This window comes from Lactuca serriola, chromosome 4, assembly GCF_051521515.1.
Source record: "Lactuca serriola cultivar US96UC23 chromosome 4, Lser_US96UC23_V15, whole genome shotgun sequence".
Classification (NCBI taxonomy): domain Eukaryota; kingdom Viridiplantae; phylum Streptophyta; class Magnoliopsida; order Asterales; family Asteraceae; genus Lactuca; species Lactuca serriola.
Window position 1 is genome coordinate 357,273,969 of NC_136411.1, and position 25,153 is coordinate 357,299,121.

Below are 25,153 nucleotides of genomic sequence, written 5' to 3' on the forward strand. Positions count from 1 at the left end.
TTGACATCCTCTAGGAATTGGGGATTCCTTCATTCTTAAGGCTAATTGATTTCTTGGGATTAATTGCTTCAATTGACCCTTGATCTTAATTAAGAAGGTGTGTTGTGGGCTTCCCCAACCTCCATACTACCTATGAGGAATCTTGGCATATCATGATTCATGATTGCTATAACCAATTTGGGATGAAGGATAAGCTTTATATTAGATCCTAATGATAAACACACAAATGTTCATTGTGTTGAATTGCCTTAGTTAACCAATTATTTCCAACCTTTGAGCATCTCATCAACTTGCTTAATTGCAAGGTTTTTAGTTATTCAAAAAATTTAGTTTTCAAGTAATCACCCCCCCCCCCCTTTAGTTTAATTGTAGTTAATTAGTTTAATTTCACTAGTTCTATTGAATTGCATTGGTGATTGAATACAACCATTTCCCCGAGGATCGATACCCCTTTTTACCATTATATTACATTTATTTAGCAATCAAAGGGTGTAATTTGCTTGGTGGGCTTGACATCCCACCAATTGGACAAATAAATATCACAATTCAACAACCAACTGTATTATCAGATAAAAGTTGTTCTATAACTGCTCACAAAAGGATGCTTTGCACAACTTCTGTGTAAGCCATGGAATTTTATCTTCTTTGTTATCCATTACAAGTGGTTTTGAACCTTGTTACAGGTATGTATTAGATTCCAACTTCTTATAGTATTAACGTAGGCATTATTTAACATGATCAGAGCTTCTTGCTTCCTTTCGATGCCTTTGGCCATCAACATCATTCCCAGAACGAAGATCGCATCCAGCTGCCCCTAATCGGCTGCATCTTGAAGCAACTTTTTCCCTGCTATTTCTTCCCCTATCATAAAATACTTCGCCTGACATACAATAAGTAATCATACAATTTTAAAAATACAAATATAGAAAACTAACTGAATTTGTAATTATCTGTATACTTAAAAAAAGAGTATCATTCCATCGTTGAAGAGTACGTGTGGGTTGTTCAACTTTCTACATTTTCTTATCACTTCATAGATATGAACACTTAATGGACGAAACCTTAATCGATTTGTGTCTATGGTTCTATATATTGCGTCTAATGATACACAATCCCTAAAGAGTTTGCAACTATATTGACAAATCAACAAAATTCATCTACTAAACACTAAATTAAGTATGTATACAAGTATAATAGAGTAATACACATTGTACTTACACTAAGTGGCACTTAAAAGCACTAATTGGTAATTTACTCCCAACCGTAGTTACTATTTTTTTGATCAAGTGCGATGGCAAAGCAGTGATCCTTGTTTTCTTGTTCGCATTGTTTTTGACTATATACTTGTTTCCATTTTGTTGAGCTGCTTCGATTGTAATTCAAAATGTGTAACAACAATGATTTTTGGGTTTATTGATTAACGTGCCAAAAGTGTGATGGTTAGGAATGGATTGTAGTTGATCTATCGCCAATAAACTGAAACGACGGGATGAATCTGAATCCAAATTATGGAGACTAAGTGTTTAGACTATTAATTAACATAATTGCCCTTAAATGTACAAAGGTTACTATGTAAATGGTTAGGGTATTTTTGTCAATACCTACGGGCATTTTTGTAAATAAATTGACAGTTTAAATTAAAAAGAGAAAGTTAAATAAAATTATTTTTTATATTAAGTGAGACAAATTTAAATAAAATTATTAACATAAGTAGGATTCGAACCTGAGACTTCGGGTAAGAAGTAAGAAGCATTTTCCAACTAAACTGAAGTAACTTCCGTTTCTTCAAATTGAATAACCATAATATTATGTTCATTAATATTGCAGCCCATATGTCATCTATGGGTGACACCATGACACCATAAGCAACTACCTGTTAGATTAGATGTGTAAGCTCATAACTATTATTGGTATATATTTGACCCGACTTGGCATGGTCCATTTGGGTTGCATGACATCAGAACAACTGGAAAGACTAAATGAGAAACAGGATACTTATGATTTATATTAATATATTATAAGTTCTAATATATTAATATAAAATCATATTATTTAATTAGTATTGATGAAGAATTAATTTAGTGATAAAAAATGAACTAATTAAATATGGACTCTTATATATATATATATATATGTGTGTGTGTGTGTGTGTGTGTGTGTGTGTGTGTGTGTGTGGTGGGCCAAGTTCATTTAGGTTGGGCTAAGCTTTGATGGATAGTCCATGGAGTGTTTCACCCATGGATCCTATATAAATGAAAGGTCATGGGTATTAGGGTTTACATGGATGTAACCCTAATCCTCCACACTATATAAAGAGGTCCTTGGTTCATGAAATGGGCACTAGTGCGTAGAAAAGAGGGCAAGGCCGATTTCATAACAGGGAACCTAAGTATCCTTATTCTTTAGTTATTCCAAGGGTTCTCGGTGTTGTGTGAACCATTTGAGGTGCAACACTTGAGGCACTAGGCTCTTAAGGGTTCAAGACTTCAAGCTCCATCAAAAGGTATGTCGTTCTACTAGATTCTTGTAGTATAGTTACTTCATATTATGCTAGTTAGGATGAAACCTTGGAATATTAAATATTTGCATGTATAATAGAGAAAACATAGATCCAAGGCTTATAGGGTTGAATTTACACCATCAGAGTGTTCAAATCCTCAAAACCCATCAGTGGTATCAAAGCCTAGGCTTGTTTTCATTTATACATGATGCAAATTGCTGAAAATTGAAGTTTGTATGCTGTCTGGACAGCTGAATCACCGAGTCCATTAAGGGATTCGATGAGTCCATGCCTAAACTCATCAAACTCGTCGATTTGGTTCATGCACTCGACGAGTTGGACCCCCGTGACAACCTATCTTCGAGTTTTATGGCTAGAATTGGTCTAGAATCATTACCTTAAACTGTTTTGGACTAATAAAACCTGTTTTTTGATGTGGTAATGATTATGGTAAACCAATTTCAAGGTTGTTATCAAAATTTCAAGTTTTATGTGTGTTTATTTAATTCTTGAAATTGTTGATATGATTGTTCACACACTTATGTGTTTTGGTAGATCATAGGAATTATTTGCAAATTGGTTGTTAGTTAATTCTTGATCTAAATGTATTTTAATGGAATCTATAATTTGTCCTCAAGTGTGGATTACTAAAATTCATTTCTTTTAAAGATCCATTAAAATTCATAGGTTACACAATTGAAGAGTCCTTTTGTCTTATGAACTCCATAATTTGTCCTCAAGTTATGGATGTTCAAGAGTTTCTTCATTAAATTTTTTAAAACCTTAATTAAGTTTATAAGTTATGAAAATCCAAAAGTTTTTGAATAGTTCAAAACTTGCCCTCAAGTTTTGGAATCTGTAAAGTTTCCCCTCATGAAGACTTTAATTCCAAGTTAAACCCTTAGAATTTTAAAAGTTAAAATTCAACCCTTATACTTTATAGTATTATAAGTTAATTAATTATATATATATATATATATATATATATATATATATATATATATATATATATATATATATATATATATATATATATATATAAGAACAAAGTCAGTATTACTGTTAGTAGGCCTCATTCCTGAAGCTGGTCTATAAGGGGGGGTACAAGGTTACTACCTATAAAATGGCAGTTTAATTGGTGTCCACTCTCACCCACCGCTTCCTTGACTGATGGAGGGTTGTTAGCCGAATGGGTAGGACAAGGACTATAATTCTCCATTCATTATAAGTATAATGATAAATATAAAGTAACTAAACCTTTTATAAATTCCCAATCTTAGTTACTTTAGGAAAATGTGAATTTTGTGCTAACACATGAAATTAAACTTTGCACTTTGCTTAAGTTGGTAGTGGAGCACGTGTGGTTAACCGACACACTAGCCTGAATTTAACAAGGTAGGAAAATGGTAATTTAATGTTTATCATAGGATCGGTGGAGCGCGTGTGGTTAACCGACACATCGATTAAATGATAAATATTAAGGATACCAAGTATATTTTCATGGTTATTCACACCTTGTTTTGTGATCCTCGGCATCCCAGTTATAAAACTTGAGAGGGCACAATCAAGATTGAAACATGCCATTGAAAAGTTCAATGAATCTCAAAAGATCTAGGAGTTTCAAATCTAATTAAAACCTAATAAATTATTTCGTTTTTTTTATGGTGGAAATTGGTGAATCGTCATTTGCCTACCTTCAAATATTTTATAGCTTGCATTACGGCATCCATCTTCCAATTTATAAAATATTGTGCTGTGTCCTAGCCTTAATATTTCATATTGGGTGTTATATTAAGGACTTAAATCAACTAACTTGAATTTCTCCCACTGTAGATTTCTGGTTCAGACAACTATCATCTTCCCAAATCTCATGGAAATCATACTTCTTTTCCTCCTCCAATTATTCTCCCTAACCCACAAGTTCAAGGTCACTCAAGCCCTATTGGCAAGCAAGGTCTATGTGTGCTCACATCTTGGAGATGAAGTCACATATTGACAAGCCGGGAGAGTTGGGTGTCAAAGTCTTGAGAAAGTTGGTTGTTGAATCACTTTCTAAGTCACATAGTGAGTTTCCCTTGGGAGTACTATGTAAAATACTATGACATGACCCTTAATGATCTTATCTATTTGTTTGGTGGTTCTGAATTAGCAATGATTTGGAGCACTGGTAAAGCAAATTTGATTAGAAGATCAACTTCCCCAACTTCCATGGACATTGACAATGGTAACGTTGGAAATCTAGAAAAGCTTTCTCTTCCCAATGGAAAGGGATCGGCCATAGTCAACTTGCTTGAACAAATGGTAAAGAGAAAGGTTAAGTCTGAGATAGTCTCGTGTACCATTCCCAAAGGGTCCATATGTTTTTATTGCCAAAGGAAGGGACATTGGTTGTGAAGCTATCCTATTTACCTGAAAGATCATAAGCATGGTAAAGTAAAAAATTTTGACTCGGATTCAGAAAAGTCCACTATATAACCCCGTTAAATTCCTTATCGATGATTCTTAATACAAAATGTGACTCGGTTACATTTTGATGTTTCTCAGGATCAAGGAAACTTAAAGGAAGAGTATGTTGAATCTGATCGCGAAGATGGATTTCAATTGCATGGTTCGAAGATCGGATTCTTGGGCTACTACATAGGAGTTATGATAGATTGCTATAAAATATGTAATAGTATAGTTTTCATTTAAAGTTGCATTGTAAGGAAAAAGTTTTTTCCGCACTTATAAATAAATAAAATTTTGTTTTATTTTATTATATCTTCTTGCAATAACATTTATGGAAAATTGATGTTTGCATGTTTCTAGCAATAATGGAAATATGAATTTGATTCTTTCATTTGTGGTAGTGTCTAAATTTACCAAATAAGGAAAGATTCTCATCACCCAATTTTCAATTGTACCGAAACTTGGAATCATGCAAGTTGTATTGTATGATGAATGATAATTTTCATCTTTGGAAAATTAAGACTAATTCCTTGTTCACGTGTATATGTGAATCAAGTGAACGACTAAGGGATCGAGTACACATTCTTGTGCACTGGTCTAGCCCACCACAAAAGATCGATAAGACTAGTTGTCATGATTTACTAAAGTTTAGTAAATATGGTTATACTTACAAGTTTAAGTATAATTCTGAAGCGTTGTGTAACAACCCAATTTTACAAAGAAAATTTTTCATTGTTGAGTTAATCAAAATGAATCTCATAAACCATAGATTCCCAGACATACGTTTTCAAAATATCATTCATTACATCATTGTTTTCATTTTTAAAACATCAGAGGGTCCCAAATACATTAAGAGAGAGATAAAGTGTGTGCCACGTTATCACGCCTTTCCCTTGCCCTTGAGCTTAGAACTACCTGAAACAAATAAACAACGTGTAAGCGAAATGATTAGTGAGTTTCCCTAAGCATACCACACATATTCACATACACGTATCCTGTTAGTTAATAAAGTTATAAACATGCCACAGAAAACCATGCAATATGATCCAGCAAGAATGCCATGGGCTACCCCACATGGTCTTTACCTAGGACTGCCATGGGCTACCCCACATGGTCTTATATCCAATACCATGGGCTACCCCACATGGTCTTTACCTAGGAATTCCATGGGATACCCCACATGGTCTTATATCCAGTGCCATGGGATCCCCCCCCCCCCCACCGGGGTCTTCCATACCAATATAATATCACATAACATATCAATTCATAAATGAATATCACACACATGACATATCGATTCATAAATGAATAAGACACACATAACATGATTACATAATGGCCTAGCCTTGGTGCCGTAGACACATAGGTATGGTGAGAAGAGTCACCTCTGTCCGATGAATACGAATACCGCCCTCCTAATAATCTGCAACTTCCTGAGCTGAATAGTAACAATAATAATATAATCAATGATAAGACCTTAAATTATTCCAGGAAAAGCCCAACCTTCCAATTCTACTCCCAAGGCTCAATTACCCATTCATTGCAAATGGGCCCCAAAGTCCAAGTCCAACATCTTTAATGGACCCCTTGGTCCAATAAGACCCAACCGATAAATCCACGGCCCAAACAGATGAAAAGGCCTCTAACTCACAGAATCCAATCAAGCCCAACAACCAACTGAGGCCCAAAGGCAAAAAAGGCCCAACATACCACCGTGGTACGTGCAACATAATGAAGGCATAGGGACTACGTGTTGCGTACACCTAGTTACGCCCAATGTACATCCATTTTAAGCACTTTTCCCATTAAGTGCTTAATGCTCGAATCTTTCACGTCCAAAAGCTAGATCTAAGACCAATAAGATGTCCTATGGAATAAAGTTGGCAACTTTATGCCCTTTCATGTCTCATATACACCTAACTACTCCATTAAGACCTTTCCAAGGTCTTTTTCCCAAGCATGAGGTTAAATCTCTCATCAAGCTTGAATTTTTATACTTCTAAATGACTAGGGGACCTCATATCTGTCTCTCATATTGAATGAGGAGGCTGAGTTCAACAAAAGAGGTCCAATGTTCACCAAAGGCACAAACCACCAAAACCCTAGCTAGATCTAAAGATTAGAAAGGAAAGATGCAAGCTTTTTACCTCCAGAAGATTTGTAAGATGATTTTGGTGCAGGATCTTGAAGCACCGACTTGATCCAAGCTTGCTTGACCACCCCTTCTTCTTGAAATACACACTTAAAAGGCCACAAATTCACTCTTTAAGGTTCAAGAATGATCTCACTAGGTTTCCACGAGTATATGAACATTCTATAGCTGGGGAGGCTCGTTGGGGTTTAGTCCAAGGGATTTAAAGATGTTTATATAGGCCTCGAGTATGAGATTTAGGGTTATGCATCCCTGACGCGTACTCTCCGCGTAACTTAAGGTACGCCCAGTGTACCCTGATTCCTCCGCAACCACAAACATGTAGTACGCTAAGCGTACACTTAAGTACTCCCAACATACTTAAGGGACAAATTATGCAAAAATTATTATTTCTTAGGGTTTCAAGACATACCAGAATTTTGGATGTTACAACTCTCCCCCAGTTGAACTAGACTTCGCCCTCGAAGTCCCTGGCTAAAAATAGTTCGGGGTAATGCTCCCGCATATCCTCCTCTGGCTCCCAAGTACATTCAGATCCCTTCAGTGCTGCCATTGCACCTTTACCAACTTTACTTCCTTGTTCCGAAGTCCCTTCGTCTTCCTGTCTAGTATGGAAATCGGCCTCTCGACATAATTCAGGCCCCCATCCACCTGAATGTCATACAAGGATATAACCGTAGACTCATTAGCAACACACTTCCGAAGCTGAGAAACGTGGAAGGTGTTGTGAATCTGACTAAGCTCCTATGGAAGCTCTAAACGATAGGCTACCTTGCCCACTCGGGCTATGATCCTGAACAGGCCTATAAACCAAGGCCCCAACTTGCCTTTTTACGAAACATGATAATCCCCTTCTAGGGTGACACCTTCAGCAAAACGAAATCCCCCACCTGAAACTTAAGGTCCGATCGTCGTCGATCACCATAACTCTTCTGACGGCTCTACGCGACCCGCAACTGATCGCACACCTGTTGGATCAATCCGGTGGTCTTGAGTACCACCTCCGTGCTCCCCATCACCCGATGTCCGACCTCGTCCCAGCATATTGGGGTCCTGCACCTCCGACCATATAGCATCTAAAAAGGAGCTCGATCGATACTAGCATGATAATTGTTGTTGTACAAGAACTCTGCAAGTCGGAGGTACGTATCCCAACTTCCTCCAAAATCCAGCACGCATGCTCGTAGCATGTCCTCCAATGTCTAGATCGTTTTCTCACTTTGACCATCCGTATGAGGGTGACATGTTGTACTAAAGTGTAGCTGTGTACCCAATTCCTCGTGGAACTTTCCCCAAAACCTGGATGTAAACCGAACATCCTTATCCGAAACCACTGACACCGACACCCCGTGCGTAGCCACCACTTCTCGAACATAAATGTCCGCCAACTTTTCTGGGGATATACTCTCGGAGATCAGAATGAAATGGGCACTCTTCGTCAGTCTGTCCACGATAGCCCATATGAAATCCACTCCTCTCGCCGTCCTTGGTAGCTTTATAATGAAGTCCATAGTAATCTCTTCCACTTCCACATGGGAATGGGTAAGAAAAATACACGAAGATGTTCCTTTGAGATAACGAAAGATATTCTTCACAACAGTGAGATGTGGTTCTCGAGGATTTGATTGATACCTGGCACAGTTACACATAGAAAACATGATATCAGGTCTACTTGCTGTTAAGTAAAGTAAAGATCCAATCATGCACCTGTATAGAGTTAGGTCAATAGATGTTTTTTCTAACGAAGGAGTTAGTTTTATGCCGGTTGCCATTGGTACTCGTAACTTTGTGCTATTCATCATCCCAAACTTTTCAAGCATATTCTTCGTGTATTTTTCTTGATTTATGAAAATTCCTTCTTTGTTTTAACGAATGTTTAAACCAAGAAAATTATTAATTTTTCCCACCATGCTCATTTCGAACTTACTCTTCATCAAGTCTTCGAAATCTTTAGACAAAACAGGGTCAGTTGAGCAAAAAATAATGTCATCAACATAAATTTGAACAAGCATTAGATGATTCCCAACTTTCTTACGAAATAATGTGGGGTCAACTGATCTTTGTTTAAATTTAGATTGCTTCAAAAACGAAGTAAGAGTTGCATACCAGGCTAGTGGAGCTTGTTTTAACCCATAAATTGCCTTATCTAAGATATAAACATAATCAAGATGTTCTTCGTTTATAAAACCTGGAGGTTGTTCCACATAAACTGTTTCTTTGAGTTCTCCATTTAGAAATGCACATTTCACATCCATTTGATATACATCAAAATCTTTGTGAGCTGCATAAGCCAAAAATATACGAACCGCCTCGAGTCTTGCAACATGGGCAAAAGTTTCTTCATAATCAATTCCTTCTTGTTGAAAATATCCTTTAACAACAACTCTGGCTTTGTTTCGAACAATATTTCCATCTTTGTCGATTTTATTTTTGAAAATCCATTTTAATCCGACAATCGAAACATCATTTGGCTTAGGAATTAACCTCCAAACTTTATTTCGTTCAAATTCAGATAATGCAGATTGCATCGCAACAACCCAATCTGAGTGTTCCATTGCAATCTTAACTGTTTTTGGTTCAATTTTTGAGATAAAAACGTTGAACATGCAAAACCCTTGATGAGCATTTAATACCTCATTTTTCGCACGAATTTGAGCTCTTGTTAAAACTCCTTCTTGTGGATTACCAATTATTTGCTCCTTCGTATGATCTTTTGTCCATTTGTCTATTGGTGGATAGGCTGGATCGATTTCCAAAGGTGCATCTTCGTACATTTCTTCATTTTCAGATCCTGCAATCGAACAAACATCATTAATATCATGATAATTTTCATCATTTTGATTTAACTCCCCTTCAATATTATCATTTAATTGCTCCCCCTCAACATCATCATTTGCTCTCTCATTCTCCCCCTCGAAAGAATGCTCCCCCTCAATTAGAGTGTTTGACTCCAAGTGCTCCCCCTCCACTGGATCATTATGCATACTTTTGCCCATTTCTTGAGGAGATGAACTTGAGTCATTAGTTAGTTTTGAAACTTCAGTGACATGATTATCAGGAGCATTGATTTCAGCATTTGCAGCATAATCTGAATTACCAAAACTCAAATCATAATCAATGTCCAATGATTTTATATCTTCAGAGTCAGTTTGATTGTCTTGTAATATTGGATGATTTTCAAAATGTTTATCAGATTGTTTGACATAATAATCATCAAAAGTAAGATTGAATGTTTCTTCCACTTTTCGAGTTCGTTTGTTGAGAACACGATAGGCAACAGAATTATGCGAATATCCAAGGAAAATCCCTTCATCAGCTTTCGCTTAAAATTTCGAAAGATTATCCTTGAGATTCATAATAAAGCACCTGCATCCGAAAACATGGAAACATTTCACATTAGGTTTTCTGTTATTGATGATTTCATAAGGAGTAATATTAAAACGACGATGGATGAAAGATCTATTCTGGGTAAAACATGCAGTGGATAATGCTTCAGCCCAAAGATATTGTGGAAGATTCGCGTAGGCCAACATTGTTCTTGCAGCTTCGCATAGAGATCGATTTCTTCGCTCAACAACACCATTTTGTTGTGGTGTATATGGAGATGAAAAATTATGCGAAATGCCTTTATCCACCAAAAATGAATCAAGAAGACATACAACAGGTTTGCCTACAATTGGATTGATGTCCAAAGTAAACATATCACCCTTCCGTTTGGATTTCAGCAAAACTTATTTTATAGTCACATTCGAAATGATGCTTCCTTCTTCGTTAAAAAGTACTTGATTTCCAGTGCCTACCACAAGTTGTGATACACTTATCAAGTTGTGTTGTAAGCCTTCTACATATGCAACACGATTCACTGTGAATTGTCCATTTGTGATCTTCCCATATCCTTTGACCTGACACTTTTGATTGTTTCCAAACTTAACAACTCCAACATTTTGTAAACTTCGAAAGTCTCTTAGATTCTCCTTCTTTCCAGTCATGTGACAAGAGCAACCACTGTCAATATACCATTTGCTATCGTATTGCTCGTCACATAGAATCTACAATCATTGAAAGAATTTAGGTACCCAAGACTTTTTGGGTCCTCGGAAATTAGGTTTCAATAAAGAATAACTGTTGAAAAAATCACAAACTTTAATTTTGAGACTATTAATAATATCGACATTTTCATTTGCATGGATTGAAACATAAGGTTTTGTATGTTTCGTATGTATACTTACAACACCCTTCACATTCTGAGTTTGTGATTGTTTGGTCTTCGCTTTTATGACTGGTTTCCAGGATTTTACCAAGATATTCGAATCTTTTGATGACAAACTGCCATTTGAAGAAGTATTGACATACTTCTCATATGCTTCGTTGATTTGGTCTTTCGAATATTTGCTTGATTGATAAATTTTGCCTTTACCTTCGAGCCGGTGATCAATATTCTTTCGTGACGCTGTGCCTTTTTCGTACGAAGCATTCATTGTTTATTTCTTCGTAAGATTAGGAAAATTTGGCTTTTGAGGAACAAAATCAATTTTTGGTTTTGAAACATATGATTCAGCATAGGATGTATCTACTGTTGATTTAAAATGTTGTCTTTGAGAAAACTTTGATGTCGATTTTTCTTCAATTTTTGAATTAGTTTTTGGACGATAAACTTGTTCTCTTATTGAAAAAGATGAATTTTTCATTTTGAAAATAGACTTTGGTGATTTTGATTCAGACACAAGTTTTCTTGAATGAACAAGATGTTTTTTTGTGTCTGAATTTCTTTCTGAATGAACAAGATTTTTCTTTGATGGTTTTCTAGATTTGATTGTTTGCCAAAATATTTTCTTTCGAGCTTGTCTCTTTGAAACTTGATTTTCTTTTGAAAAATTTTCAATTTTTTCTTTGAATTCTTTTGAATTTAATTTTTCTCCATTATTTATTTCTTCAAAAGCTGGTTTATTGACTTTTTTTTTTCAATTTTTGATTTTTCCACCCATTTTCTTTGAGATTTTTGTCTTTGAAAAACATAACAATTCTTTGTTAAGTTGTTTTGAACAGTGCTTTGATTTGAGAAAAACCCTTCTTCAGATGTTTTCAAATTATCTTGGTCCACCAATTTCTTGAATTCTGGTTTGAATTTTTCCACATTTCCAGTTGTTACGAATACTTGATTTGGAAACACAACATCATCCGAACACTTGAAAATTGGATACACCACTGTATTTGTTTCAAGATAATGAGCACCTTGTTCTTTCATCACTTTTTCATATTGCTGTGTATCACCATACACCTGATCAACTACAATTCGAGGAATGTTGTCACCTTTGAACAATACCTTTTCCTTCGAAAGTTCCTCATCTTTTTCATCATCACTATCATCTGTTTGACTGCCTCGGATTTCCACGAAGTCCAAATCACAAACTTTCGAAGTTGAGGGTTGTTTCGTATCATTCTTAAAAAACAAATCATTATCATTTTCTTTCCCTTTAGATGAAGATGCAATATTAATAATAGACAACTGAGAAAAATCAACATCCTCAAGATCACTAACTTCACTAATATTGTCAAAATTATCTTCAATATCAGCAAAGTTAGATTGAGCATCGGATGTTGAAGCTTTTGTCTTTTTTCAAAATTTGAATTTGTTCCGACTGGGTCAAAGTATCATTTACAATTTCAACTAAATCATCAGTATCAAGATTTTCATTTACTTTGACAATTCCATATCTATATCTATCATCAGGAACTTTGTCAAATTCAGCTATTTCTTTCTCACAATCATACGAAATGTTATCTACTGTAGCTCTTTCATAAGCTAGAAATGGCAGCAATTTCCTATGTTGTTCTTTACTGTTTTCGCATGAATGATGTAGTTCAGTTAATTTCCCATGCAATCTTTTAGCCGAATTACAGTAAATGTTCCTCTATGCTAACAAAAATTTAGATTCACTAGACAAGTTATCCCTATCAACCATGACATTCGTTATTTGAAGTTCTAAACAATCTATCTTAGCAATTTTCGAATCTAGTTTCTTCTGTGTCTCTAACAATTGAACAGAAGGCTTCTTAGCCTCATTGCTAGCAGATACCACAATTGAATCAAAATAAGTAACAGTTTCATCGAAATATACTAATTCAGAATTATAAGCATGAACTGGAATATTGAAAGATTCAAGAATATTACGTACCTTTGTGGTCATCGGGGATTTGTCAGCGGCTTTTGATACGAAACATCTCCCACGAACTTCGTATGCCTCCTCATCTAATTCTTCCTCCATCTTCTCATACATTGCTCCATGGGTCGGATTTCGCATCTCCTCATCATCTGATCCAGATGACCAGATTTGATAAGTTCCATCTTCTTCTTGTTCACCTTGAGCAACTAATGAAAGATTCTTTGCCTTTGCACGCAGCTCCTCCAACTTTTCCACATAATACACTTCATGCTTTTTCTTATTCTTTTTCTCATCTTTCTTCCTTAGCATGCAGTCATTAGCTAAATGATTAGCCCCATTGTAATAATGACAGTCAATCCCAGCATCTCCCTTCAACTTCTTCTCTGTTTTTCCCTCAACAACCTTCACATCTTTCTTCTCTTCCTTCTTTTTCTCATCCCCAACACTTTTACTCACAAAATTCCCATTTGTCTCAGAGGACTTTGCCTTCAGATTGAATGACTTTTTGAAGAACTTTTTCACACGGTTGTTTGAATAGAAAGCAATTGCCTCATCATCTGAGTTCACGATAAACCCTTCGTCTTCATCTGACACATTTTTCTCAGCTTCCCTTTCAGAGATCTTTGAAACCAATGCTAGTGGCCCTCCCAAACTAGCCTTCGATTCTTCGGCAATTTCATTCACTTCACTTTCATGTGACTTCAGCTGATTGTACAAGTCATTCAAAGTTGACGTATCAAAACTCTGTTGGTTCTTAACCATCATACTCACACTACACCATTCCTTACGAAGACCCATAACAAAAATTAAATTGAATTCCATGGTTGATCTGGTGATTCCATATCGATTACATTGATAGATTAATTCATTAAGTCGATCATAATAAACGTCGATGGATTCACCATCTTTCTGTCTGAAGTCCTTAAGTTCCACCAAGCATTGTTTCACAAAATTAACTTTTGTCTTCTCACTTTCTTGAAAATTTTCTTTGAGATTGTTCCATATCTCCTTTGCAGTTTTACAACTCCTTATGTAGTTGTAAACAACAGGAGGCAAAGCTTCTCTCAGCTCTCTCATGCATCTCTTCTCCAGTTTTTTAAGACGATCAGATTGATTCTCTACCTCAGAATTTCTAGAAGAAGAAGCAATTGGTTGAACATTTGACGGTGGATTGCGATCTCCAGAAATACAATTCCACAACTCTTCATCCACACCATTGAGATAATCCTGCATACGATCACCCCATTGATCATAATACTCAGGAATTAGCATATGAATTTTGCAGGATGAACCTAAAAGATGAGAGAATGAAGTCATGGAATTAAGATTGAAAGACGCCATTGATGTACGGAAGAAAACCTTGAGAATTTTTCAAGAAACTTTAAGAATTTGACAACTAACTATATGATTCAAATCATAATCACTAGTAGAACACTCGATTCAATGCGAAAATTGTTATGGATTAAATTATAAGAAATTTTTTAAATCAAAGATGCATCTTTGTGAACAATGTGGATATCATTTGAAAATGAGTAGTTCAGATAGAATCGAACTTTTGATCGATCTGGGCACCTGGGAGCCTATGGATGAAGACATGGTCTCTCTGGATCCCATTGAATTTCATTCGGAGGAGGAGCCTTATAAAAATCGTATCGATTCTTATCAAAGAAATACAGGATTAACTGAGGCTGTTCAAACAGACAGAGGGCAACTAAACGGTATTTGATTCAAATGCAGAATCGAATCACAGACTTGGATCTATTGAATTTTTCACTTTCAAAAAGTGCGGAATTTCTTAAATCAAAAAGTTGATTTAAAAACTTTTGAAAAGATGAAAATCAGATCAGAGATGTGATTCCTGCTCTGATACCAATTGATGAAACAAGGAATTGAGTATGTAATGAATCAGCGTAACAAATTACCAAAATTAATATTGCGAGATTTGAACACCGATGTAAATATGATTTCTGGTTCAGCTCTATTACGCTCTTATGTTTTTCAGAGTACAAGAGATAATTCTAACAAAAGACCTCTATCTAACACTAGTAAACACTCCTATTTATAGGAGAGAAAAGCGTACAAAAAATATACTAAGGACTAAACATTAAGCTTCGAATACAATGCCTTAGTAAAATATATTATAATCCATATGAAGAGTACAAAAGACTTCGACTCATTACAATCCCAAAATACCCTTACACCGTTGATGCTCGGCCTTGAACTTCTTACAGGTCAAGCACCGCTCCACAAACTAGGAAATTTCCCGCTTCATGCAAGGCCACTAATAACTTAGTCTCAAGTCCCTATACATTTTTGTTGTGCCTGGATGTATAGAAAACTTGGACTTATGCGCCTCCTCTATCAGTCTCTGCCTCACTCCCCGGCTAATGGTACCCACACTCGGCCACACTGAGTCAAAAGGCCGCAACTATCCTTGACAAACAAAGGATACTGACCCCAAATTTTCTCAGTTTTCCAGTTCTCCTTCTTCACCCCTCGACCTGAGCCCCCTTGATCATATCTAACAAAGGAGAAATCACCGCCATCCTCATACAAATGTCCCTAATCGGGGACCCTTGTTGCCTTGCGACTCAAAGCATCGGCCTCCACGTTGGCGTTCCCTGGATGGTATAGGATCTCGCAATCATAATCCTTCAGTACATCCAACCATCTCCTCTGCCGCATATTAAGGTTCTGCTGATCCATCAAATACTTTAGACTCTTGCGAACGGTATAAATAGTGAACCACACCCCATACAAATAATGCCTCCAAATCTTGAGGGCAAACACCACCGCCCACAGCTCCAGATCATGTGTGGGGTAATTTCCCTCGTGAGGCTTCAACTACCTCGAGGCATAAACAATAACATGCCCCCTATGCATCAATACTGGACCCAACCCTGAAATCGATGCATCACAATATACCACTAGGTCATCGAACCCCTCAGGCAGTACTAGGATTGGAGCCTCGCATAACCTGCGCCTCAGAGTCTTAAAAGCCCTCTGTTGATGCTCATCCCACCGGAAAGTCACGTTCTTCTTGGTCAAACGGGTCAATGGTGTAGCAATCTTGGAGAAATCCTGGATAAATCTCCGATAGTAACCCGTTAAACCCAAGAAGCTACAAATCTCCGAGGCGTTCGTCGGTACCTCCTATCGCATCACAGCCTCCACCTTAGTTGGGTCAACCGAAATACCTTCTTGGTTGATGACATGCCCCAAAAACTGTACCTCCCGCAACCAGAAATCATATTTGGAGAACTTTACATAAAGCTTCTCTACCCTCAAAATCTCTAGCACCTCTCTCAAGTGCTGCTCTCTGGTTTTGGAGTAAACCAGGATATCATCGATAAAAACGATCATTGACCGATCCAACATCGGTCTGCACACCCGGTTCATGAGATTCATGAATGTTGCTGGGGCATTGGTGAGCCCAAATGGCATCACCACAAACTCATAATGCCCATAACGAGTCCTGAGAGCTGTCTTCGATATATCCTCATCCCTAATCCTCATCTGATGATACCTAGACCGAAGATCAATCTTGGAGAACCATGATGCACCTTGAAGCTGATCAAATAAATTGTCGATCCTTGGCAAAGGATAATGGTTCTTCACCGGTAGCTTGTTCAGCTCTCTTTAATCAATCCACATCCTGTGATATGTCTTTCTTTTTTACAAAAAGGATCGGTGCACCCCATGGGGAACTACTCAGACGTATGAACCCCCAGTCTAGTAACTCCTGAAGCTGCGTAGATAACTCTTACATCTCGGGTGGTGCCAACCGATATGGGGCCTTTACGATCGGGGCGGCACCCGGTACCAAGTCAATACGAAACTCCACTTGCCTCTCCAGTGGCACTCCTGACAATTCTTTGGGAAATACGTCCTGAAATTCCTGCACAACTGGCACACTGCCGACATCCGTTATGGTCTCCACTCTCGTATCCGAAATATAAGCTAGAAATCCTGAGCAACTCTGCTGTAGAAACCTCCTTGCCCTCGCAACTGAACAGAGGTTCGGTCCTTGCGAGGCCCTCTCACCGTGAATAATCAGCTCTCCCCCACTTGGGGTTCGAACACAGACCAACTGTCGCTCACAATCGATCATGGCCCCATTGGCCCCCAGCCAGTTCATCCCAATGATCACCTTCAGTCCTCGCAACGGTATGGGAACTAAATCCACGCGAAACCTCTCGCCATGCACTATCAAGACACAGCCCTGAAATACCCTCGCAGCACTCACAGTGTGATCATTTGAAATCTTCACCTAGATAGAGGTATCCAGAGTCCCCAGCGTGTCTCGGAACTTCTTGCTAAGCGCAAGAGACGAATGATCGGGTAGCACCCAAATCAAACAGAACATGAGCCGACATACCATTGACCAAAAAGGTCCCTATGTAAAACATAATACATACGTATAAGCAATTATCAAACAAAAGATAGAGAAGAATAGACACATACCATCCACGACGTCTGGTGCTACCCGAGCCTCCTCGGTAGTCAGCTGAAAAGCGCGACTTTCACTGCTGGAGCTTTCGCCTTGACAGGGCAGCCGTCAGTAATCCTCAAAGTGGTGGATGCGGGCACCGCCACTGATCCTCCTCCTCCTCCCTGCAATCTCGGAAAATCGGCCTTTTTTATGGCCTTTCTGGTTATAGTGGAAACATATCAAGCCCTTCTTGGGGGCAATCCTTACTCATGTGGCCCTGCTGGCCACAAGAGTAACATCCTGATATCCCAGTTGTCCGACAAGCCCCACTATGAAACCTACCGCACTAAGCACACTAGCCCTAGCCCTGCTGGCCCCTACCCGAAGAATCATAGGTCTTAGGCTTCTTAGCCTGAGCCCCTGCTGCCTGTACCTGCTCAGTCTCCCGCTTCGTGCGGGTCTCTAACTCCATCTCCCTCTCACGGGCCTTCTCCACCATCTCGTTCAGGGTTTTGCACCCCTATAAAGCTCACAAACTCCCAAATATCGTCCCTAAACATAGCATGATATCGGGTCCACTTTATCTCCTCATTCGTAGCATAGTGAGGAATCAACAAAGCTCGCTCTAAAAACTTGGTGGTGATCTCCGCCATATTCTCGGTGGTCTGCTGCAACCCATGAAACTCCCTCACCAACCATTACACCTCAATAGGTTGTGTAAAATCCACATCGAAATGTCGAACAAACTCATCCCATGACATCTCAGCCACTCTGGCTGCTCCCACCTAGCTAGTAACCTCGCCCTACCAATCTCGGGCCCTGTCCCTCAGCATACAAGAAGCAAATTCAACCTTTGCATCCTCCGGGAAAGAACTCGTGCACAGGGCATTCTCAATTTCCGCTACCCAGTGTCTGCTCACAATGGGGTCCCTGACCTCGGAGAACTCTAGAACTCCACATGCCCTGAACTCCTGGAATGATGGAGCTAGGGCTCTACCCTGACCCGTAGCAACCTCAACCCTGAATTCCCTAAGTCTCTCCTCCATGATCTTCATCATACCCTCCTTGACTATCCCAGTGATGACTAGGGTAGCATCAAGGATGCTCCTCGTAACCTCGGCCGCAATCAACTCACACAACGTCTCATCAATACCATCAGTAGTGTCGCCTGACCCAGCCCGGATCCATATCTATATCCCGATCCTGATCCTCCTGCTCCTAACCATGTCATCACCATTGATCTACCTGATAACTTCAATTCATCCCACAACCCAACCATACCCCATAATTACCAAATACATCAGCCTCAGGCTGTTCTAAGACTCGCTCTACTCATATAAACCAAACCAATCATCTCAGGCTGCTATTATGCATGCAATTTATACACAGAAATGATCAAATAGACTTTCGAATAAGAGATTATACCCTAAGACTATATCCAAACGAGGAAAAGAAAATAAGGCCAAATCAATCATAATGAGGCTATAAGCTCCTAACCGTATAGAATTTTAAAAACATACACTTAGTAAGTTCCATATAACCAAAAAAGCTCAATATCAGTATCACATGGTTATTCAAATTGGGAAACTACTTACTTGGCTCGGCTGATCACGTGCGTCACACTCTCATCTTTTTGGTTTTCCTTTAAATTCCTTTTAGGTTACTTTTGAAAACATTTTATCACCTCCTTAGTTTGAGTCCTGAGACACTCGAGGAGGTGCCCGAATCCGTATAACCAAGGCTCTGATAACAACTTGTACCAACCCAATTTTACAAAGAAAAATTTTCATTTTTGAGGTAATCAAAACCAATCTCATAAACCATAGATTCCCAAACATATGTTTTCAAAATATCATTCATTACATCATTGTTTTCATTTTTAAAACATCAGAGGGTCCCAAATACATTAAAAGAGAGATAAAGTGCGCACCACGTCATCACGTCTTGCCCTTGCCCTTGGGCTCAGAAGTACCTGAAACAAATCAACAATGTGTAAGCGAAATGCTTAGTGAGTTTCCCTGAGCATACCACACACATTCATATACACGTATCCTGTTAGCTAATAAGGTTACAAACATGCCACGAAAAACTATGGAATATGATCCAGCAAGAATGCCATGGGCTACCCCACATGGTCTTATATCCAATGCCATGGGCTACCCGACATGGTCTTTACCTTGGAATGCCATGGGCTATCCCACATGGTCTTATATCCAGTGCCACGGGCTCCCCCAAGGTCTTCCATACCAACATAATATCACATAACATATCAATTCATAAATGAATATCACACACGTGACATATCGATTCATAAATGAATAACACACACATAACGGCCTAGCCTTGGTGCCGTAGACACATAGGTATGGTGAGAAGAGTCACCTCCGTCCGATGGATATGAATATTGTCCTCCTAATAATACACAACTTCCCGAGCTGAATAATAACAATAATAATATAATCAATGATAAGACCTTAAATTGTTCCAGGAAAAGCCCAACCTTCCAATTCTACTCCCAAGGCCCAATTACCCTTTCCTTGCAAATGGGCCCCAAAGTCCAAGTCCAACCTCCTTAATGGGCCCCTTGGCCCAATAAGGCCCAATCGATAAATCCACAGCCCAAACAGATGAAAAGGCCTCTAACTCACAGAATCTAATCAAGCCCAACAACCAGCTGAGGTCCAAAGGCAAAAAAGGCCCAAAACAGCTTGGGGCCCAACTGAGTTGCATACGCCCAGCGTAATGAAGGCATAGGGACTACGCGCTGCGTACACCTTTTTACGCCCAACGTACAACCATTTTAAGCACTTTTCCAATTAAGTGCTTAATGCTCGAATCTTTCACATCCAAAAGCTAGATCTTAGACTAACAAGTTGTCCTAAGGCATAAAGTTGGGAACTTTATGCCCTTGCCTATCTCATACATACCCAACTACTCCATTAACACCTTTCCAAGGTATTTTACCCAAGCATGAGGTCAAATCTCTCATCAAGCTTCCATTTTTATACTTCTAAATGACTAGGGGACCTTAGATCTATCTCTCATATCGAATGGGGAGGCTGAGTTCAACAAAAGAGGTCTAAAGTTCACCAAAGGGACAAACCACCAAAACCCTAGCTAGATCTAAAGATTAGAAAGGAAAGATGCAAGCTTTTTACCTCCATAAGCTTTGAAAGATAATTTTGGTGTAGGATCTTGAAGCACCCACTTGATCCAAGCTTGCTTGACCACACTTCTTCAGGAAATACACACTAAAAGTCCACAAATGCACTCTTTAAGGTTCAAGAATGATCTCACAAGGATTCCAGGAGTATATGAACCTTCTATAGCTGGTGAGGCACTCTGGGGTTTAGTCCAAGGTACTTAATGTTGTTTATATAGGCCTTGAGTTCGAGAATTAGGCTTTTGCGTCCCTGGCGCGTACGCTCCACGTTACTCAAGGTACGCCCAGCATACCCTGATTCCTCCGCAACCACAACCATGCAGTATGCTAAGCATAAACATAAGTATGCCCAACGTACTTAAGGGACCGATTATGCTAAAATTATTATTTCTTAGGGTTTCAAGATATACTAGAATTTTGGATGTCACACATTGGCAAAGATTCGATGTATGGCAGAACGAATGAGAAGAATCAAATTTGACAGAAAGATAAAAGTTTCTCAAATCTGAAAAGATGGGAGAGTACTTTAGTATCATGTTTTATGATCATCTTAATGATTATGAAAACACATCACAATTCATCCTCTAAGGACATCTTAGTGCATTCTTATGGCTAAGAAGAGGAGTCATGAATTGTTGAAGTGGTTAAATCAAGAAGATGAGTCATACTTCGTTCCAAAACAAGTCTTAGAGTCATACTCCAAGATTGTAATTTGAGTGACACATCTTAAAGAAGGTTTATTAACACTTGTCAAATGTAAGAGTAAAATGTTTCCTCTTCTTGTACATTTGAAATTGGTAAGTTTTGATGTTTTTAATAAAATAGAGACCAACTTGGGCCAATTGTGTGAAGTGTTTGTCTTGATAAGAATCCGTACTATATCTCTTGAGTATTTGCTTGTCGAGGAATGGGTCTTGGCAAGAAAGTATTATATGTCAAGAGGATAGTGGGAGTCTAAAAGATCCTGAAAGACTTTCAAGATCTAATCAAAAATAAAACTTGTAGTTTATCACTAACTTACCACTTGAGGTATATAACCTATTGTGTTGTAACGCCCATGTTTCCAGGCTATGCATTATCATTGATGTAATAGTCTAGGTTAACCCTTGTAACTCTTTTTGGAGTATTAATGATCAAATATTTAAGTATTATGTGAATTATGTGTTTATTTTCTTAATTATTATAATTTAATGAATTAAGAATAAAATAAGCGTCAAATTTGAAGTGTGGGGTAATCCCGATATCTTTGCATAAAGATGTAGTGGTCGAAACAAGGATTCCAAAGATATAAAGAATGCCGAAATCTGAGTTATAACGAAGAAGTTATGACATGTCGAAGTTTCACGACAGAACCGGCAATGCTGAATGATGTAAAAAGTGAAATTTATGTTAGAGCGATATTTAGCCTTAGTGATCTAAACGAAAGTCGTAGAGTTCGTTAAAACGAGAGTGTGCATAAAAAGAACGCCCAAATCTGACTTCGTATGAGGAAGTTATGATTTTTCTAAGTTTCGACTTAGCAGTATGCAGCCCGAATACTCGATTTGAGATCGTGCGGTTTTTAGCCGAAACAATCTAAACGAGAATCGAAGATCTCGTTAATATTAGTGAAACGATAAAAAGATAGGCGAAAGCGGACGTCGGATGAAGAAGTTATGAATTTATAACGGAGTTTTTCCTGTCCCGGCTACTAAAAACAAATAATAAAAATAATATCAAAATTAGCCGACGGAGTCTAAACGAAAGTTGTGGAGCGTAGTCTCACCTACGCGGGGATATAAATAACGTCGAAAACGGAGTTCGTATGAGGAAGATATGAATCTTTGAAGTTTATTAAATATTTTCGGTATTTAATTTAATTATAAAATACTGATATTATCCAAAGGGGGGGGGGGAGTCTGCGAGCTGATCCAAGTTACGCCCAGCGTAACCTTAATTACGCCCAACATAATTCGGTGGTTCAGCCTCTATAAAAAGGGATGCGAAGGCAGCTGAGTTCTTTGCTCATTTCTTCCCTTTCTCTTGCGTTTTTTGCATCGTTTTTCATGCAAGAATTGTCCCGAAGCCCCGGTATCATTCCCAAGTTCTGAAGCAAGTCCCGAAGCCCCAAAGATCCCGAGAAGTGAGATTCCCGAGCAGAAGCTCTGCCTGCGAGGAGCCTGATTTTTGTGAAGATCTTCCAGATCTACCGAAGAATACTACTTCTACAAGTCGTAGTGTTGTCCGATCATCTTCTGATCAAGTGAGTGTGTGGTTACTTACTTCTAACGCTTAATTATGAAGTATTTTATACGAAATACATGTTATGTGTATATTTTGTTGTTATATGTGTGAATGTATATTCACTTTCTTGTATCTCATAGATATGATTTATTCTCTATGAAATACGTGTTATGTGTATGTGTCTCATCTGTTGTTTGGAATATGTATTTAATGAGAATGTTATACAGGTTTTAAACTATCTATAAAAATAAATATTTTTATCTACTAATATGTCAGGTAGAACATGCGTAGATAGTTGTGTGATAAACAGATGAGAGGCCTCGATGTTGTTTTTGATTTAGTCAAATAGCGGAGTTTAGATGACGACCATAGACTTTTCTAGACAATCATGTGGAACATTAGCAAGTTCGCCACCTGTAGGTGTTAATGAACTTGGGTGTTCATTCGCTGTACTCCATCCCCCTCATGGTTGCCTTATTTGACATATATTGCCGGGAAACCCTCGAAGGCATGTGTTGTCGCCCCGATGAAATATTCTAAGACTAGGTCCCTTGTGTTAGTTGTTTTAGGGACATAAAGTGAGAATAACGGGAATGGGTAATTCGGTTATTGTTGGTTGGTGGAATTAAATATAATTATTTATTGTGGGTTGAAAACCCTATATGCTCTCTAGGCTCCCAAGCCTGACCCACTCAGTTTATTTGTATTACAGGAAGTGGCGCAAGGGCATAAGATGGATGAATCATCAAGATGTTTTGTTTACAAGTTTGTATATGTATATATTTGTTGAATGACTTGTAATGTTATCGTTTATGATTTATGGTCTGTATCGGAACATGACATCCCGAGTTTTGATTATATAATGAAAATACATTTCTTTATGAAATGCTTTGGTAAATATTATTTTATCACGTTTTGTTTTTGGGAACAAATTCCGCAACTGTTTTAATCAAAAGATTACTCTAAAATCATTTTAAAATCATAAATTAAACCGGTCTTTTCTGGCCGTGATTTTGGGGATGTCACAGTTGGTATCAGAGCATTAGTTTAAGCGAACTAGGAATTTGTAGGATTTCTAGACTTAAACTTAAAATGCTAAGTGAAATTTTGAGATGTGTGTCTGTTATGTTTTAGACACGAGCACTAGTTTATTTTAGGAAAGTTGCCTAAAATGCTTTTATGTGCTAAATGTTATATGTTGCCATATATGATATTATTTGTTCGGATCTGTGGTCTGTTGCCGACCGGATTTGGAAACCTTATGTGTGTAGGATTCTAAGCGTACGTCTACGATATTAGAACTAGCATGTAAACGTTTCGGAGTGATAAGGATGATTTGAATATCTATCGTGAATAAGGATCTAATTTCACCTTATTCGGTGTATAGATAAAAAATTGTGAGAATAAGAAGTGGAGTTGGAAATGCTGATGAAAACAGGAATCAACCACCAGTGATTGAGCAAATACCTGTCGTAGCAGCAGCACCTGAGCCGATAACAATGGCTGGTGTACAATTGATGATTCAGACAATGTTTGATCGTCAGATGGATGAAACGAGACGTTTGCTTCAACATAATCGTGAAGAACTGTTAATTCAAGTGGAAGAGCCCGAAGTGAATGAAGGGCACTCGGAAGGTGGAGACTTCAGTGGGTCTGTTGGTCAAGCCAACCCACCGATAGTTAGGCAATACAACCAGGATGGAAGGAATGATGGAATGGGATGCAAGTACAAGGACTTTCTGACTTGCAAACCATCGACCTTAACTGGAAAGGAGGACCCGATCGGATTGATGGATTGGATCTCCAAAATGGAGTTAGCCTTCATCACTTGTGGCTGCAGAGGCAAGTTGCAGACTACCTTTGCAGTGTGTCAGTTCCGAGGTGGAGACGTTCGTTGGTGGAACACTCTAGGGAAGACTTTAAGCCCTAATGAGCTAGTGCAATTGTCATGGACAGAGTTCTTGGTGCAGTTCAAGCACAAGTTCAGCTCGGCTCAAAATCTGTTGGAGTTGGAGAATAAGTTTCTGATATTGACAAAAGGCAGCATGTCAGTTGAAGAATACACTAATAA